Below are 13,457 nucleotides of genomic sequence, written 5' to 3' on the forward strand. Positions count from 1 at the left end.
TATTTCTTTCATCACATTCCCAGTGGATCAGCAGTTTACATACACTCAATTAGTATTTGGTAGCATTGCCTTTAAATGTTTTAACTTGGGTCAAACGCTTTGGGCATCCTTCGACAAGCTTCCCACAATAAGTTGGGTGAATTTTGGCACATTCCTTCTGACAGAGCTGGTGTAACTGAGTCAGGTTTGTAGGCCTCCTTGCTCGCACACGCTTTTTAAGTTTTGCCCACACATTGTCTATGGGATTGAGGTCAGAAATTTGTGATGGCCACTCCAATACTTTGACTTTGTTGTCCTTAAGCCATTTTGCCACAACTTTAGAAGTATGCTTGGGGTCATTGTCCATTTGGAAGACCCATTTGCGACCAAGCTTTAACTTCTTGACTGATATCTTGAGATATTGCTTCGATATATCCACATAATTTTCCATTCCTCATGATGTCATCTATTTAGTGAAGTGCACCTGTCCCTCCTGCAGAAAAGCTCCCCCACAACATGACACTGCCACCCCATGCTTCACGGTTGGGATGGTGTTCTTCGGCTTGCAAGCCTACCCCTTTTACCTCCAAACATAACGATGGTCATTATGGCCAAACAGTTCTATTTTTGTTTCATCAGACCAGAGGACATTTCTGCAAAAAGTATGATCTTTGTCCCCATGTGCAGTTGCAAACCGTAGTCGGGCTTTTGTATGACGGTTTTGGAGCAGTGGCTTCTTCCTTGCTGAGTGGCCATTCAGGATATGTCAATATAGGACTTGTTTTACTGTGGAAATAGATACATTTGTACCTGTGTCCTCCAGCATCTTCACATGGTGTCTCTTTCCTGAGCAGTATGACGGCTGCGTGGTCCAATTGTGTTTATACTTGCGTACTATTGTTTGTACAGCCGAACATGGTACATTCAGGCATTTGGAAATTGCTGCCAAGGATGAAACAGACTCGTGGAGGTCTACAATTTCTTTTTTTTTAGGTCTTGGCTGATTTCTTTTGATTTTCCCATGATGTCAAGCAAAGAGGCACTGAGTTTGAAGGTAGGCCTTGAAATACATCCACATACACACCTCCAATTGACTCAAATGATGTCAAATAGCCTATCAGTAGCTTCTAAATTCATGACATCATTTTTTGGAATTTTCCAAGCTGTTTGACCCATTATGGGCCTGGTGTCTCTGTATTCCCTGAATAACTGCCAAGTCAGTACATCCCCAAAGTTGACCATCACAATCTTACAAGAGAAACCTGTTTTCCATACAGTGCATTCAGAAAATAATCAGACCCCTTGACTTTTTCCACATTTTGTTCCGTTACTGCCTTATTCTAAAATGGATTAAATACAAAAAAATATTTATAAATTTTTTAGCAAATGGATTAAAAATAAAAAGCGGAAATACTTTGACATAATTATTTAGACCCTTTGCTATGAGATTCGAAATTGAGGTCAGGTGAATCCTGTTTCCATTGATCAGCCTTAAGATGTTTATACAATTTGATTGGAGTCCACCTGGGGTAAATTCAATTGATTGGACAAATTCAATTGATTGAAAGACACCTGTTTAAATAAGGTCCCACAGTTGACAGTCCATGTCAGAGCAAAAATCAAGACATGAGGTCGAAGGAATTGTCTGTAGAGCGTCGAGACAGGATTGCGGTGGGGCACAGATCTGGGGAAGGGTACCAAAATTCTTCTGCCGCATTGAAAGTCTCCAAGAACCCAGTGGCATCCATCAATCTTAAATGGAATAATTTTGGAACCACTGTCATGACGTTGGCCTGGGGGACGGTTTATGACAGTCATAAATACCTCTTCCCCCCCTTTTTCCTCTCTCTACCATATGGATGTTACATTTGCAAAACCCTTAGTTAACATAGAGATTCTGGAAACATCAGAAGGTGGGGGGGAAATTAACTATATTCTGGTAATCCTACCAATTGAACATATGCGGTGGTACTTAATGAATATGATGTCAGTTCAGTTGTCATCTGAGACATTCTTATCAATGATAAGATGACAAACTCTACAGTGGAAAGTCTACACATCAGAGTTATCGGATTCACATGGAATTGTTGTTCAATTTAAACATTTGAATATGAAATTATTCTTGATGGGATGAAATGTGATTTTAGATTCTAAAATGTAAGATTTGGGTTTTCATAAGGAAGGGCTCTGCTCAATCAGTGGCCCGGGACATGGGACATGGGCTATACAACTTTTCAAACACGCCCTCCTCTCCCTTCCTATATAGAGCCTTGATAACAATATGACCTCCTGTTCCGAGGATGTGAGGACGACGGTCCGATGTCAGAATGGTTTAGAAAATAACTACAGAATGAAGACAACATCAGCGTGAGCTTTGCTTGCGAATTGAACTGAACTTTGAACTCTTATTCACTACAGAAGTAATACCTCCTAGCCGTTGAGTTAGCAACAGCAGCTGCAAACGCAGGTTAGGAAGGACCAGACAGAGTATCCCGTCTACCACACAACAACGTTACTACAACATACCCAATTTACCAGCAGAGACATTCTTCAAAGGACAAAGGACTCGGTTTGGCAACACGGCCTTCTATCTACCACCAACCTACCGAAGCGCAGCACAGAATAAATATTTACTGCGTTTTCCTTTTCCAAATGGGCGGTAATTTAGAATGCATAAGATATTGTATTTACTATAGCACAGCTTCGCCCTTTGTTCCTCAGTCTTCCCGCTCTTTCACTCAAACTCAGACCTTTTCTTTTGTATAACCAGCTGTCATATCTGTTCTGCCCGCAAGGGACGTTTTCCTTCATGACGTAATCTGTAATCAAGTTATAATTCATTATGTGTATATGTAATTCTGTGTGATTAGTTAGGTATTTAGTAAATAAATAATTAGACCCAATTTTGTATTGCTGATTCAACTTGTTAGCCAGGGTTCGTGCAGATAACCAATAATTTACAACTTTCAGATGAGACTGAATTAAGATGACGATTAATATTGACTGCTATTGATGTACAATATTACTAGGTCTTTAAGAGTTTATTCGGAAAATAACAGCTCTATAAATATTATTTCGTGGAACCCAAACTCTCGAATTAATTACATTTACATGATTTGCTCAATGAGGTAATATTAATTACAGAGAAATTATTTTATAGAATAGCATGTCATATCACTTAATCTGGCATAGCCAAAGACACGAAACCACCAAGACTCTCAAACTGAGTAATCAAAGGGTGAATGGCCTTGGTCAGGGAGGTGAATAAGAACCCAATGGTCACTCTGACAGAGCTCCAGAGTTCCTCTGTGGAGATGGGAGAACCTTCCAGAAGGACAACCATCTTTGCAGCACTCCATCAATCAGGCCTTTATGGTAGAGTGTCAAGACGCAAGCCACTCCTCAGTAAAAGGCACATGACAGCCTTTGAGTTTGCCAAAAGGAACCTAAAGGAAACAAGATTATCTGGTCTGATAAAACCAAGATTGAACTCTTTGGCCTGAATGCTGAGCGTCACGTCTGGAGGAAACCTGGTAGCATCCCTATGGTGAAGCATGGTGGTGGCAGCATCATGCTGTGGGTATGTTTTTCAGTGGCAGGAACTGGGAGACTAGTCAGGACCGTTGGAAAAATGAACAGAGCAAAAGTACAGAGAGATCCTTGACAAAACCTCCTCCAGAGTGCTCAGGACCTCAGACTAGGGCAAATGTTCACCTTCCAACAGGACATCAATCCTAAGCACACAGCGAAGACCATACAGGAGTGGGTTCGCGACAATTCTGTGAATGTCCTTGAGTGGCCCAGCCAGAGCCCGGACTTGAACCTGATCATTAATTTTTGCTACAGTTGTAACAAGCTTGTAGCGTCATACCCAAGAATAGTCGAAGCTGTAATCACTGCCAAAGGTGCTTCAACAAAGAACTGAGTAAATGGTCTGAATCATTACAGTTGAAGTCGGAACTTTAGATACACTTAGGTTGGAGTCATTAAAACTCGTTTTCAACCACTCCACAAATTTATTGTTAACAAACTATAGTTTTGGCAAGTCAGTTAGGACATCCACTTTGTGTATGACACAAGTAATTCTTTCAATAATTGTTTACAGACAGATTATTTAATTTATCATTCACTGTATCACAATCCCAGTGGGTCAGAAGTTTTCAAACACTAAGTTGACTGTGCCTTTAAGGAACAGAGTATGGCAAAGAGGTGTGAGAGAAGTTGCTGATGGTGGTGACTCCTGATTGACCTAGGTCCTGTAGGCATTGTGACAGACAGAGCCTTCTTCACTCACTGACTGAGAACAAAGTTATTGTGGCAACAATGTCACGTCCTTGTCCATTCTGCCCATGAATACTATATTGAGAAGTGTCATCAGTCATTCCTGACTGTCTTTTGGAAAGGTGGCACTTACACGTGGACACAGTAACATAACATACGCTAGTCTCCAGACGCAACATACTAGTGCTAGTCTCCAGACACAACAAACAAGAACAATCCTGGTTGTTATTACATACATGAAAGTGATCACAACCTATGAACTGTGGAGGTCAATATCAGGTCAACTAAGCACTTTGGAAGTTTGCTAAAGAATTTATTGACAGACATTACTGATGTTAGTGTAATGACTTGTAGGACAGACAGTACCCTCCTAATACAGTGACCCAGGCCTACACATGCATAAATAGAAAACAACAGAGAGACTGACAGAGATACAGGACAGTACTTTAACAGAAAGAGCAAGTGAGAGTGCAAGCTTTACACTGCAGTAAGAGTAGTTGTTGAACTGTCAACTGCTAGGTTGTGGCAGCATTATATAACTTTTTATGTTGAAACCAAATTGGCGTAGCAGTCTGACGTCTTTGTCCTGTCGTGTCCCTTGTATATATCTTTTTACATATTTTTCTTCACATATCTTTTAAAAATATTTTCCTAAACCTCAACTTCTAAATACTCTCCTGCAACCCGCTTCACCCAATGTGGTGTGGATCTGCTTTTTTCTAAAGTATTTATATTTATTTCGGATCAGGATTCCCTCAACTGAAGCTACCAGCTATCAGTCAGCAAACCATTGCTAGCGGTCATCAGCTAACCTCTAGCTCGGAAAGTTCTCGCCAGTTCGAACAACGTGACTCAAACCAGAGCATAACGGACCTATTTCTCGTCTTATCCCCGGATTCCTACCGCAAACTCTGAACATTTTCATCTGGATCTTCGCAACTAGCTAACCGCAATCCCGGGTGACCACTCCTGGCTAGCGTTTCCATCCCAGAGCAAGCACCAATTAGCCTGAAGCTAGCCTGGCCAGGGCATCTGTGCTACCACCGAAGCCCACTCCCAGGCTACAATATCCGGACCCCTTCTACTGCCAGTACGGGGCACGGAACCCCATCGATCCTATACGACTGGAATACCGACATAATCTGCCTGAGGATTACAACAGGCCCCACAGGCGCGACACCCGCTGAAGGCCCATTCTGCTAACCTGCTCGGCCTGCTAGCTACCTAGAGCTACCTGGAACCCTACTAATTCCACGACTGGTCTATCGACATCACAGCACGAAGAGGCAAAAACAGACTTACCCCCATCTGCTAACTGCTAGCTCGCCTGCCCCGGTCTACTAACTGTTATCCTGTTAGCATCGGCCTGCTAACTGTTACTCTCTGTTCCGAATGTGCTAGACGGCCAGTTCGTATTGTATTTAGCTGTTCCCTTATCCTACTTCTCCTCTATTCCTCTGGTGATGTAGAGGTTAATCCAGGTCCTGCAATGCCTAGTTCCACTCCCACTCCCCAGGTGCTCTCATTTGTTGACTTCTGTAACCGTAAAAGCATTGGTTTCATGCATGTTAACATTAGAAGCCTACACCCTAAGTTTGTTTTACTCACTGCTTTAGCACATTCTGCAAACCCGGATGTCTTAGCCATGTCTCAATCCTGGCTTAGGAAAACCACCAAAAACCCTGACATCTCCATCGCTAACTATAATTTTCTAACTATAATTTTCCGCCGAGGTAGGGGACGGTGTTGCAATCTACTGCAAAGATAGCCTGCAGAGTTCTGTCTTACTATCCAAGTCTGTACCCAAACAATTCAAGCTTCCACTTCTAAAAATGCATCTTTCCAGAAACAAGTCTCTCACTGTTGCTGCTTGCTATAGACCTCCCTCTGCCCCGAGCTGTGCCATTGATACCATATGTGAATTTATTGCCCCCCATCTATCTTCCGAGCTTGTGCTACTTGGTTACCTAAACTGGGACATGCTTAACTCCCCAGCCATCCTACAATCTAAGCTTGATGCCCTCAATCTCGAACAAATCATCAATGAACCTACCAGGTACAACTCCATATCCATAAACACGGGCACCCTCATAGATGTTATCCTAACTAACTCGCCTTCCAAATACACCTCTGCTGTTTTCAATCAAGATCTCAGCGATCACTGCCTCATTGCCTGCATCCGTAATGGGTCGGCAACCAAACGACCACCCCTCATCACTGTCAAATGCTCCCTAAAACACTTCTGCGAGCAGGCCTTGCAGTCTGCTCTTGACCAGCACAAACACATCCTGTGGCGTTCTGCATTAGCATCGAATATCCCCCGTGATATGCAACTTTTCAGGGAAGTCAGGAACCAACATACACAGTCAGTTAGGAAAGCAAAGGCTAGTTTTTTCAAACAGAAATTTGCATCCAGCAGCACTATTCCAAAAAGTTTTGGGACACTGTAAAGTCCATGGAGAATAAGAGGACCTCCTCTCAGCTGCCCACTGCACTGAGGCTAGGAAACACTGTCACCACCGATAAATCCATGAAAATCGAGAATATCAATAAGAATTTCTATATGGCTGGCCATGCATTCCACCTGGCTACCCCAACCCCGGCCACCAGCTCTGCACCCCCACAGCAACTAGCATCCATACAAATCAACTGGGCTGGAAAATCTGGACCCTCTCTTCCTAACATTATCCACCGCCATTGTCGCAACCCCTATTACCAGTCTGTTCAACCTCTCTTTCGTATCGCCTGAGATTCCTAAAGATGAGAAAGCGTCTGCGGTCGTCCCCCTCTTCCAAGGGGGAGACACTCTAAACCCAAACTGTTACAGACCTATATCCATCCTGCCCTTGCTTTCTAAAGTCTTCAAAAGCCAAGTGAACGATCAGATCACTGACCATCTCGAATTCCACCGTACCTTCTCCCCTATGCAATCCAGTATCTGAGCTGGTCAGGGGTGCTCCTCAGCCACGCTCAAGGTCCTAAAGGATATCATAACCACCAAAACAGTACTGTGCAGCCGTCTTCATCGACCTGGCCAAGGCTTTCGACTCTGTCAATAACAGTATTCTTATCGGCAGACTCAACAGCCTTGGTTTCTCAAATGACTGCCTCGCATGGTTCACTAACTACTTCTCAGATAGAGTTCAGTGTGTCAAATCGGAGGGCCTGTTGTCAGGACCTCTGGCAGTCTTTATGGGGGTTGCACAGGGTTCAATTCTCAGGCTGTCTCTTTTCTCTGTAAATATCAATGATGTCGATCTTGCGCGGGTGATTATTTGATCCACCTCTACGCAGATGACACCATTCTGTATACATCGTACTCTTCTTTGAACACTGTGTTAACTTTTTATGGCTGCAGGGGCAGTATTGAGGGGCTTAGATGAAAAGGAGCCCATATCAAACGGCCTGCTCCTCAGTAATAGTTGCTAATATTTGCATATGATTATTAGTATTGGATAGAAAACACTCTGCCGTTTCTAAAACTGTTTGAATGATGTCTGTGAGTATAACATAACTCATATTGGCAGGCAAAATCCTGAGTTCAAAACAGGAGGTCAGAAATCTGAGCTTGTATCTATTCACCAGAGTCCCCAATGAAATCCCCTTGAGATATGAATGATGTTGCACTGCCTAGGGGTTCCACTAGATGTCAACCATCAATAGAAATTATAATGAGGCTTCTATGTTGTTGTGGGAGTGAATGAGAGCAGAATATATCAGCTGTCCATCAAGCAGCCATTTTGTGATCCCACTTTTTCCTCATGCTAGTCACTTGCGTTCCATTGCTCACGAAGACAAGAAAGAATACTCCGGTTGGAACTTTATTGAAGCTATATGTTAAAAGCATCCTAATGATTGAATCTGTACTTAGTTAGAAATGTTTCTTCGACCGGTAATATCACTTTTTAAAGTTTTTGTCCGATATAACGCTGACCAGAATTAGAGTTTGGATGTGTATACCAAACGCTCTAACAAAAGAAGGTATTTGGACATAAATAATGGATATTTTCAGACAAAACAAACATTTATTGTGGACCTGGGATTCCTGGAGTGCTTTCTGATGTAGATCATCAAAGGTAAGGGAATATTTATCATGTTATTTCTTGTTTATGTTGATGCCATCTTTGCAGCTGTGGTGTTTTTAAATTGAGGGCCGTCTCAGGTTATTGCATGCATTTCTTTTTCCGTAAAGTTTTTTAAAAATCTGACACAGCGGTTGCATTAAGGAGAGGTATATCTATAATTCCATGTGTATAACTTGTATTATCATCTACATTTATGATGAGTATTTCTGTTGAATGATGTGGCTATGCAAAATCACTTGATGTTTTTGGAACTAGTGAATCTAAAGCGCCAATGTAAATTCAGATTTTTTATATATACTGTAAATATGAACTTTATCAAACAAAACATACATGTATTGTGTAACATGAAGTCCTATGAGTCATCTGATGAAGATAATTCAAGGTTAGTGATTAAGTTTATCTTTATTTCTGGTTTTTGTGAAGGCTATATTTTGCTGGAAATTGCTGTGCTTATTGTGGTTTGGTGGAGACCTAACATAATCGTTTGTAGTGCTTTCGCTGAAAAGCCTATTTGAAATGGGACACTTTGGTGGTATTAACAACGAAAATAGATTTAAAATGATATAAGACGCATGTATGTTTTAGGAATTGTAATTATGAGATTTCTGTGGTTTGAATTTTGGCGCCCTCTATTTTCACTGGTAGTTGTCATATCGATCCCGGTATCGGGATTGCAGCCATAACAGGTTAAGAAACCTCCAAACGAGTGTCAATGCCATACAACACTCCTTCCGTGGCCTCCAACTGCTCTTAAACGCTAGAAAATCTAAATGCATGCTCTTCAATATGCCCGCCCGCCTAGCATCACTACTCTGGTTGATTCTGACTTGAATATTTGGACAACTACAAATACCAAGGTGTCTGGCTAGACTGTAAACTCTCCTTCCAGACTCATATTAAGCATCTCCAATCCAAAATTAAATCTAGACCTATTTCGCAACAATGCCTCCTTCACTCATGCTGCCAAACACACCCTCGTAAAACTGACAATCCTGCCGATCCGTGTCTTTGGCGATGTAATTTACAAAATAGCCTCCAACACTCTAGTCAGCAAATTGGACGCAGTCTATCACAGTGCCATCCATTTAGTCACTAAAGCCACATATACTACCCACCATTGCGACCTGTATGCTCTCATTGGCTGGTCCTCGCTACATATTTGTCGCCAAACCCACTGGCTCCAGGTTATCTATAAGTCTTTGCCTGGTAAAGCTCTGCCTTATCTCAGCTCACTGGTCACCATAGCAACACCCGTAGCATGCGTTCCAGCAGGAATATTTCACTGGTCATCCCCAAAGCCAACACTTCCTTTGGCCTCCTTTCCTTCCAGTTCTCTACTGCGTATGACTGGAACAAATTGCAAAAATCATTGAAGCTGGAGTCTTATATCTCCCTCACTAACTTCAAGCATCGGCTGTCAGAGCAGCTTACCAATCTTTAAATAGCCCATCCAACCAACTACCTACCTCATCCCCATATTTTTTTCCTGTTCTTTTGCACACCAGTATTTCTACTTGCACATCCTCATCTGCACATCTATCACTCCAGTGTTAATTGCTAAACTGTAATTACTTTGCCACTATGGCCTATTTATTGCCTTACCTCCTGACCTCGTTTGCACACACTGTAGATTGATTTTCTATTGTGTTATTGACTATGTTTATTTATCCAATGTGTACCTCTGTTGTTTTTGTCGCACTGCTTTGCTTTATCTTGGCCAGGTTGCAGTTGAAAATGAGAACTTGTTCTCAAGTGGGTACCTGGTTAAATAAAGGCGAGATAAATAAATAAATGTATTCTTTGAATTCAGAGCTTCCTTGTAATAGAATTCATTTATCAGCAGCCTCCCTCCCGCTGTAGCCCACATTAACGTCTGTTCCCTGTTCACTGAGGAATTAAAAACATTCTCCACTCAGACAGCACTTATCAATTATCAAATGCCAATAAGTCTGAACTATAACATTGATATATCAATATACACACCCAGGGACATTTCCACTGGGCATTAGCGAAAAATTGGAGGGGTTGGAGTAATGACAGCTTGGCAACAGAAACATGGGAAAAGGGTTTTAAGGGAAAATAAGTTTGTACTGTTATTTTCTGTGGTTGAGATTGATTGTGTTTACAGGATGTCACATTAAAATGTGGAACCCAATTCTATTTTTCAATTTAATTATGTTTCCTCTCATTCTAAAATAGCTCTGTTCCTAACATAAAATCAATTGCTATGACGTCAGCCTAGTCCGATTGGTGTAGTGGAGTTTGTTCGCCCAAAACAAACTCCAAACACAACCCCTACTAAACTATTTTTCCAGACTTTGGGGCATTTGGCGGAGACAGTCAGCCCTGTTTGGTGGATCAATTGGGGAATAATTCTGATGACTGAATCTTGAAGTCTGCATCATGAAGAAATCCAATGTATGATAGGGGGGGGGGGGGTGAGATTGGTGGTTCTGTTACTTTGTTCTGTGGATATCTGCTCCTCAAAGCAGAGAGCCCCTTGTCAATTAATTGATTGTGAAATAATGAGAACTCTTAACCACATGACATTAAAGGACTCATCCACCCAGCTAACAATAAATGTTCCCACAAATTATGAGAACATTCCGTTAAGAGTCTCTTTAGGTCATTACCTAACGTTTTCATAGGAATGTTCCAGTGATGTTCAAGGACTGTTTCCAAGAGACCATTCCCTTAATGTCAAATAGAACTTACCCAGAACGTGGTTACCATGTTCTCCGATAATTCTATTAACATCCCACGAAACATACACAGAACATGGTTTCCATGTTCTTAGTACATACTGTATGATATAACAATTCTAGACACGTTTAATGGGAACGTTGCAAGAACATGCATGTGTATCAATTGTCAGGATGTAACCTGATGTTCAAGCCAATCACGGCCCTGATTGGTTAACAACTGATCCATTCACAGCTCTTTGACTGTTGGCAAGGTTAAGGACAAACTTTTAACATACTGTTTTTAACAACTGGACAGTGTTTTCAACCTACATATATATATTTTTAAATCCCTCCCCAATTTCATGGTATCCAATTGTTAGTAGTTACTGTCTTGTCTCATCGCTGCAACTCCCGCACAGACTTTGGAGAGGCGAAGGTCGAGAGCCATGCGTCCTCCGAAACACAACCAACCAAGACGCACTGCTTCTTAACACATTGCGCATCCAACCCGGAAGCCAGCCGCACCAATGTGTCGGAGGAAACACCGTACACCTAGTGTCCTGGACAGCGTGCACTGCACCCAACCCGCCACAGGAGTCGCTAGTGTGCGATGAGACAAGGATATCCCTGCTGGCAAAACCCTACCTAACCCGGACGATGCTGAGCCAATTGTGCGCCGCCCCATGGGCCTCCCGGTCGCAGCTGGCTACGACAGAGCCTGAGCTCGAACCCAGAGTCTCTGGTGACACAGCTAGCACTGCGATGCAGTGCCTTAGACCACTGCGCCACCCGGGAGGCCTCAACCTACATATTTGACACACTTTGACATACAGGATTTCATTGTGCATGCTCATTTACAGTGCCTTCAGAAAGTATTCATACCCCTTGACTTATTCAACATTTTGTTGTGTTACAGCCTGAATTCAAAATGTATTATTAAAAAACATATATCACCCATCTACACACAATACTTATTATGTGATTTGTTTATACTTCTGAACTTATTTCGGCTGTCCATATCAAAAGGGATTGAATACTTATTGACTCAGTGACACAACATCTAAATTTAAATTCAAGCTGTAAAACAACAAATGTGGAACAAGTAAACGGGTGTGAATAGTTTCTGAAGGCACTGTATACAGTATAAAGGGATCCCAGTTTCCAAAATAGATCTACATCTCAATGGGACTCCATGCTAAAATAAAGGTGAAATAAATGTTTTAATAAAATTAGTTTTTCTTGAGTGTACTTTTAACAGAGCTGAGATTTACTTCAAAGTGCATTCACCCTGCTGCTTACACCTATCCAGTTATTTCAGATCAATCCGATTATTGTGCCAGTATAGTTAGGCCCTGTCGAAGAAAACCCTGACCCCTTCTCCTTAGATCTGAAACAACTGGATAGGTGTAAGCAATAGGGGGTATGCACCATGAAGTAAATCTCAGGTAGGGGGCATTTCTGTGGGATCATCAGGCAACATCCATGAAACATGTCTAGAAGATTTGTATCTAATATTCTGAGAACATGGTATAACGATGTTCTGTGTATGTTTGGTGTAACGTTGATGGAATATTCTCCCAACCTTCAGAACTGGACACATGAATGTTCTTGCAACATACCATGAAACATAACTAGAACATGCTAAGTAGGTTCTCAGGAGGTTTTTGCTAACATAAATATAATATTGCCCTAAAAAACAGAAAACTGGATACTCAAACATCAAGGGAACATTACATGTAACATCACAAACATGTTTTCTCTCCCTAGCAATGTTAGCTGGGCAGTCACATCTGCCTGTCTTTCTGCCCCTTTAGTGTTCAATCCTTTTCTCTTTCTCTTCTTCAAATATAACCTTATTATGTCTAATATTCGCCTCTGTCTCTATATTCTTACTTTCCCTCTTTGCCTAAGTCATGAGGTTCATGTGTTCTATGCAATTAAGACTAATATCACCCACTGGGTAGAGCAGCAGAGAGAGATATCAAAGAGCCAGAACAAAGGGAGGGGACAATGGATGATCTGGGATTGGAGCTGGTCTGACACTGCTACAACAGCAAAAATTCTGAAAAACTTCAAAAGGTAAAATTGGGCCATTGCCATCCAACTGGCCATTGCCATCCAACTGGCCATTGCCATCCAACCATCCAACCCAAAACAATTATATAACAGTTATTCTTGTCAATATGTGTAATGTCTCGTTAATTTATGGCAAGGAAATTATATATAGCAGAGCTTCTTTTAACTTGCATTGGTAGACTAAGAACAATTTTAAAAAACAGAGCGCCTTCGCATTCACCCACAAGCACAATATAGTGACATTACTCATGAGGAAATCTTCTCTACCCACTCACACACAGAATGGAGATTACTAATTCACTTATGTCCTCCCAGGCCTGCCAAATATATACTAGTGGACTGGCTAACTAAA

The 13,457-nt window shown here is 41.7% G+C and overlaps 1 protein-coding gene across 2 annotated transcripts in view; it reads right to left on the bottom strand.

Annotated features, from left to right (window-relative positions):
- LOC109889307 (cadherin-13) overlaps positions 1-13,457 on the bottom strand; it is a 582,397-nt gene that overhangs the window by 379,205 nt on the left and 189,735 nt on the right. The window lies entirely within an intron of this gene.

This window comes from Oncorhynchus kisutch, linkage group LG4 (assembly GCF_002021735.2).
Source record: "Oncorhynchus kisutch isolate 150728-3 linkage group LG4, Okis_V2, whole genome shotgun sequence".
NCBI classification, from domain to species: Eukaryota; Metazoa; Chordata; class Actinopteri; order Salmoniformes; family Salmonidae; genus Oncorhynchus; species Oncorhynchus kisutch.